We start from the raw sequence: 6886 nt of genomic DNA, 5'->3' as shown, positions 1-6886 counted from the left end.
TATTTTTAATTTGACCACGCCCATTCGTGCAAAAAAGATTTACATGCAAATCGTCAATTATTTGCAAATTTACTGCTGTAGTCTCTTACTGTGGTAATTTATTTCATTATCCTGGTAAATAGAATAGCTTATTTCAGCTTTATTATTTAATTGTTGTTTTGTATTATTATATATTGTTTTTCTCCCTTCCCAATTCCTAGAAACCCTGTTTTTGTCAGGAAATGTTGTATTCACACAATAGTGGTGTGGGAAACTATTAAACTCACATCTATTTTCTTCTTCCATTGCAGCTTTCGGTGATCGCAGATTTCCGTGATTTCCAATTTCAGTGAAGATTAACAGTGTTTTTCAGGTAAGCATGTTTTAAACAAGTGAAAGTATTAAATGCACTATACAAATATTGTTATTGGGGGACTGTAAACTATTCTGTTTTTAGAACTTGACAATCCCCTAACTTACACCTTTTCAGAAACATATCAATTGGCTACCATGTCCTTAAACAACACATGGTCTCAAGTGGATAATTGCTTTTGCTTATTTTATTCACAAACCATACTTTTTCACAATGTTAGGGCATTGTAGTTACATGGAGTTTTAGGTTCTCTGGCTAAACTGGTGTCATAAAAATTGATTATATTTTAGGATGAAGCCAAGTCGGAGAATCTATTTACAGTCCTGGAGAGCTACCAGATGCACTCTCCAAAAACTCCATGCAAGCCAGGCAGGGAATACCCGTGCAAGCCAGGCAGAGAATCTCACTCACCAAAACACTGAGAGCCTCAATAGAGACACATTCATGGCATGTGGAAGAGATGGAATTGTAATGGAGGATGTGTCAGATTTGAAGAGAGATGAAAGCATGAATGAGGACAATTTGTTTGAAGACCGTGTGCATGAGTCATGTGACAGGCACAAAAGTGGTATGGAGTCACCCTGCAGTGACTTAGTGAGCAGTGACTCAGACCTCGACAACCACTCTGATGGCACATTGTTTGCAGCCCTTGCAGCTTGGACCAGTGAGTTCCGGGTGAAGCACAATGCTGTGGATAGCTTACTGAAATTGCTGCAAAGCCATGGTCATCCACAACTGCCATCCACTGCCCGTACACTCCTGAAAACACCTAGAGAAGTGAAAACTGTGGAGAAGTCTGGCATGGAGTGTCTACACTACCAATTGAAGGAGAAGCTAGTTGAGACCCTGGATCGTTATCCAGTTCAGCTTGTGAGTGATCTTGAGACTCTGGAGTTGTCCTTTAATGTTGATGGACTGCCTCTCTTCAAAAGCTCTGGGAAGTCCATGTGGTCGGTCCTCTGTGCTGTAATGCCTAGTCCATTACTATTTTTCCCACTACACTGACTTGTGGGATGAAGAAGCCAACTGACCTTGGCTTCCTGGAGGACACAGTGAAGGTCCTAGCTGAGATCTTAGCAAATGGCCTGAACTACAGAGGGAGGAACATTAAAGTGACAGTTAGGTGCTTTGTGTGTGACGCCCCAGCCAAAGCAATGATCAAGAACACCAAATGTTACTCAGGGTACTATGGATGTGAGCGATGCACACAAGGATTATGGTTAAATCGAGTCACATACCCGGAGACATCTGATTTAGAGCTGCGTACTGATGCATCATTCAGAGCTCAAACACAGCCTGAGCACCACCATGGCACCACACCACTGTCTGACCTTCCAATTGACATGGTTCAGAGTTTCCCCATTGACTATATGCACCAGGTCTGCCTAGGCGTCACAAAGAAGCTGCTCTATATTTGGTGCAGAGGCGAAAAGGGGATGCGGATATCTGCCAGCCAGGTTCAGGAGTTGAGCAGCAGGCTGCTGATGCTGAAGTCATCAATCCCCTCGATTTTTGCACGCAGCCCTCGAGGCCTGGATGAGCTTGAACGATGGAAGGCAACTGAGTTTCGCCAGTTTCTGCTATACACAGGGAAACTGGTGCTGAAAGGTGTCTTAAGAGAGGACCTTTACAACCACTTCCTGACATTGAGTGTTGCTGTTGGGTTGCTGGTGTGTCCAACACTGGTGCAGCAGCACCATGACTATGCTCACCAACTACTACAATACTTTGTAGAGAAAGGCTGTGAACTGTACAGGCCCACCTTCCTGGTTTACAACACACACACCATGCTGCACCTGTCAACAGATGCAGTGTGCTTCAAAGGCCTGGACAACTGCAGTGCTTTCATGTTTGAGAACTACCTCCAGGCCATTAAGAAGATGGTACGATCTGGAAAGAGTTCTCTGGCTCAGGTAGCAAACAGACTGGAAGAGAGTCTGAACCGGCCAATTGCACAGCAAAAAAAGAGAACTTCTAAAAAAAGGAAGGACCAGGCATACTATTTGGAAGATGGACATTGCTGTGAAGTTGTGGATCAGGTAGAAAAAGAGGGAAAGGTTAAATGCATAGTCTACCGCCACCCTGAACCTCTTTTCTCTCAGCCATGCAGTTCGTTTGTGATTCGGGTGTTCCAATACCACAGGAGGAACACAATGATGAAGAGGATTCCTACAACAGAACTCTGGAGGAGCGCCATACTAGTAGAGAGGGGGCAGATTACAACTTTTATGGCAGTTCTACATCAGGTCTGAAGAAAGGTGAAAATGGATCTGAGGGTTTAAGAGAAAACCCTTCCTCTTCTTTTAAGGGAAGAGTCTTAGCCCAAAGGCTGAATCGTTTAAAGACTCAAATTTTTAATTGTTTATTTCTAAATAAACACGACAATGTGTCAAAGGCTCGATTACCTTGTATCTTGCGTTACGGCACCGTAGCTGCTGTTTTTGTAAAAATAGGCTCATACCCCCGTGACTTTCTGTCAGGCAGTAGAATACCTCGATGCTTAAAGACTGTGCTTCTGCAATGGGAGGTCTGAACTGGGAAGATTACAATGCGGTGTTGTGGTTGTCTCATTTCTAGGTAAATGCATAGAATTCTCTCAGGCAGGAATTTGTCAGTGGTCACTGAGGTTGTCTATCACTAACTTTTCTTCTTTCTAATCAACAGTATGTCTTACGTCGTTGTTGAATTCTTCAGTGAAGGGAGTGTAGCTGTGGTGGCTAAATGTTGGACGTATAAGGAACTAACGGTATACGGCATTGGCTATTGACTATTTTCTGGGGGTATCAGTATGTACTGTACTTTGGAAAATACAGTAGTCATTAAATGTTTTTCATGAATTTCAGGATGAGTATTGTTACTGGCCCGCGTGCAACCCGACAGCCAGAGCACGAAGAGGGGAACAACCTGATCCTGATACTTGGATTTCCAGGAAAGTCAAGGTGTTTAGTGGTGTTACAGGTACAGTTGTATTAATTTCTTGTCCTGTTTTTGCTGTGCATGCTTAAGTCAATTTTTTTGAAAGCTGCTAAGAAAGCAAAATACATTTCATCATGTAGAATACTTGTGAAATGTTTCAACTAATCCTATATTGTTTGTACTTTCCCTAATGTTCACATTTCTTTGTAGCTGACTTTAACCAGGCGCTTCGGTGGTTGAGAAAGGCCGAAACAATGTCAAACGTGGAAAGTGCAGAGGATGGGGCTGTGCTCTCAAAAAGGACATCAAAAAGGCCAGCAAAATTTGCTTACAGCAGCGAGGGTATTTACATTTTCATGTAGTTATTTATTATGCTGTATCTCTGACTGGTTTGTTGACTGGAGTTTATTGTATGCTTTTTATATGAAGACTCTGCGGAACAGGTCCTCCATACTAAGAAATCCAGAGGTATGATATTAAATAATTGTTCAATATTTCTCAAGCATGCCATGCTTCACAAGACTGTCCTCTATAAGAAAATCGCTAGCATGACATTTTTGGAAATCACAGGGTCCCGTAAATGAATGATTAACCAAAGTATCTTGGTAATATGTATCATCTAGATTTGTCCCATGGACCACCAGAGGTGCCACTTACACGGAAATCTTCTGCAGGACCAACATACCCTCCACCTCCCATCTGCATCTTTCCGCAGACAAACACTATGAACAGTAAGTTAACAATTGTTGCATAAGCTTTGTCAAGTTGTGCGGATCTATATTAAAATATACCTTATGTTGACATTTTTTTTTTATTTACACAGACCTTGATCCAGTTAGTCCTATTCAGCCTGAGATGTCTGATGGTATGATTATATTTTTATTGTTGGTTTAATGACTTTGAAAATCTTGTTTATTTGTAAGTGTTACAGTTATCAACATGGTGACACACAAGAAATGTAGCCTTGTTTTATAACATGCTGAACCTAAGTGTTGAATTTAATCGCTTGCATTTTGTATTGCATATGTGCACACAGAAACTGCCAGCTGCTCCTCAAGTGTGTCAGACTCTATCTCCGCCTTAACCCGAACAGTTACAGTAATACAAGGTATGTTCATTTTTATTGTGGGTAAATTTCAGTCATGTAATAACTGCAATGTGTTATCTTTGCACATTTCTGACCTTCATTTTAATGTCTTTGAAACATTTTGTGTTTCTGAAACAGAGACACTTAAGGCAATGTTGACCCGCCAGGATGTGATGGCAAAAAACATCCAGGAGATCCTCCTCCAGTTAAACCAGACTGGAGGAGCCAGCCAGGGTCCGGAGACCCCAATAGAAATCGATGTGGCCCAGTCTTTGGAAGAACTTGCTGTCTTGGAGGCAAAACTGAAAGAGCTTCCGGACTACAAGAAGAGATTGGTGGGTAATGGTTTAAACATAAAGCTATGTTTTATGTAGAGCTGAATATTTACCGCATTACTGATTTTTAATTTTCTGTATTACCTCTGTGTAGACACACCATCTCAGTCTGATTGGTGGAGCCAACCCGGGAGAAGCTACAAGGCGTATCATGAGGGCTGTAGCTTCTAGCAATGTCTGGAAGAACTACAGCCTTCATGGGAAGAAGGGGAAAAAAACGTTGCTGCATACAGCCGTGTACCAGGTTATCAAACGTGAGTTTAATATAAGTGTTACTTTTGGTAATAATTGTGTGGATGTTCCACAGCACAAAAAATGCATTTATGCTTGTCTAAACAGTTTCTGCTTTACAATTGGTTCATGTTTCAAAATATAGCTTGCTGTTTTCAAATCTAAAAGACAATATCAATATTAAAGGCCCTTCTGCTTCATTTAATTTATATTTCAAATGAGTCCACCACTTGTTTTGTAAAACATATTGTAATTACACTAGAAATTTACAAAACATTTCTATTTTTTTATTCTACACAACAGGGGCTATCATGCTGAGTCGGTCCGGACTACAGGACAAAGCTGTGGAGGAACTCGTCACAAATGTTTTAAAACATGCGCCAGCCCACAGTAAACTACAGGTACAAATATACACTTCTTGTGAGCATTTCAAGACTGTGGCAATCGACTATTACTTGTAGGGATGGGCTGATACCACTTTATGGAATGAGTAGCAGTACTTAGTATTTCATTTTTTGTACTTGCCGATACATACAGTGTACCGATACAAGTACTTTTAATAACTGTGCCAAATGTCACTCGTCAAGCTAAAATTTGATCTCCTTAGATGTTGATCAACCAATTTCAACCAATTCAAATCTAGAAAGGTAAATGCTCCAACATTCAAAAGAACATCATTAATATTGCAGATCAAGAATGTGTAATTTATATATTTATTATAGTTTGTCTCCTTCCCTAACTAGAAAGACAGAAACACGTTTGTGAAAAGCCAATGTATGGGCTGTATGTTTGTGTTTGCAATTGTACTCTACATTGCAGACATTTTTTTTGTATAATGATAATGACTTTATCATAATGTGATGACGAACCTATGTGATTGACGTCATCACCATTTCAGTATGTCTCTGTGAGTGTTAAAGGTTGCTATATGTAGTCTGTCAAGTACATGGTTTAAGTGCTTTGTTTACATTTTATTTCTTCATCCCGTATAATTAGCTATGGACGTTTGCAACTCCACAATTCATGCATTCAGTAATATCATGCAAGTTCAATTTCTTTGTTTACTGTTAGCACTTGTTGAAGTGTAATAAATCACAAGGAGTCTAATGTTTTTTACAGACTGTTTATTGGTAATTTAAACGATACAGCTCTGTGTTATGGTTTGTGCTTACCTGTAGATTTCTGCTCTGCTCGTTCCGGTAGCGCGCGTAACCCGGAACGCGCTTATAATAGCAGCGGTCATACCATTTTTCACAACTGGGGGGAGGCAACCTAGGTGGGGATTGTGATGTTTGTTCTGTTTAATGTTTAATGTATGTTTGTAATGTTACTTTGCTTAATCTGCACTAATTGTATTTATTCGGCTGAGTAAGATGAGGTTGTTTTAATGTCATTGTTGTAATGGACATTATTGAAACAAATGTTACCCTTTGCAAATGGTACTTCCCATTTCCGTTTGGCGGGAAGTTTGTGTATTTAACCAGAGTGTTCCTTTATTGAAGGGGGGTTGTGGTGGTTTGCTCTGTTACTAGAGTAGGTACAACATTATGGTCTATTGTTGATAGAGTGCTGTTTCAGCAATTTTCCTTTGTCGTTAATGTGCAGAGGTTATAGTGCTGCTTCATTAGCATTTATCATGTATTTTTTTTCCCTTTTTTTTGTTATTATTAATTTGTACTTTGCACGGATTATCCTTGGATAATTAATAAATTATCTATTTTCCACCGAAAATCATCTTGTCATGCCATACCTTCCTAACTCCTCTCTAACTCTCGGACTACAGCACCTGGCTTTGGACAGTCATAAAGGCAGTCCTTTGCGACACATAAAATATTCAGTTAAGATCATGTACACAATTTTAGCTGTTCTGTCACTGTTTTTGAACAAAATATACATAGGCTACATCGCATTTCATACCATGAAAGAGAAAGTAGACTGCCGTTCTCACTAACGCAAAAGTCTATG

The 6886-nt window shown here is 40.1% G+C and overlaps 1 long non-coding RNA gene across 1 annotated transcript; it reads left to right on the top strand.

Moving 5' to 3' along the window:
* The first annotated feature begins 3955 nt into the window (after window positions 1-3955).
* Window positions 3956-4347, top strand: LOC311066078. Its single transcript, XR_014603020.1, has 3 exons — window positions 3956-3999; window positions 4092-4133; window positions 4305-4347. It is a non-coding gene; the product is annotated as an uncharacterized lncRNA (long non-coding RNA).
* Window positions 4348-6886: the final 2539 nt, after the last annotated feature.

The sequence above is a fragment of the Abramis brama genome (assembly GCF_963993115.1).
Source record: "Abramis brama genome assembly, chromosome: 16".
In the NCBI taxonomy this organism is placed as follows: domain Eukaryota; kingdom Metazoa; phylum Chordata; class Actinopteri; order Cypriniformes; family Leuciscidae; genus Abramis; species Abramis brama.
The sequence above is the reverse complement of the archived record's forward strand: the minus strand, read 5'-3'. Positions and strand labels throughout refer to the sequence as shown.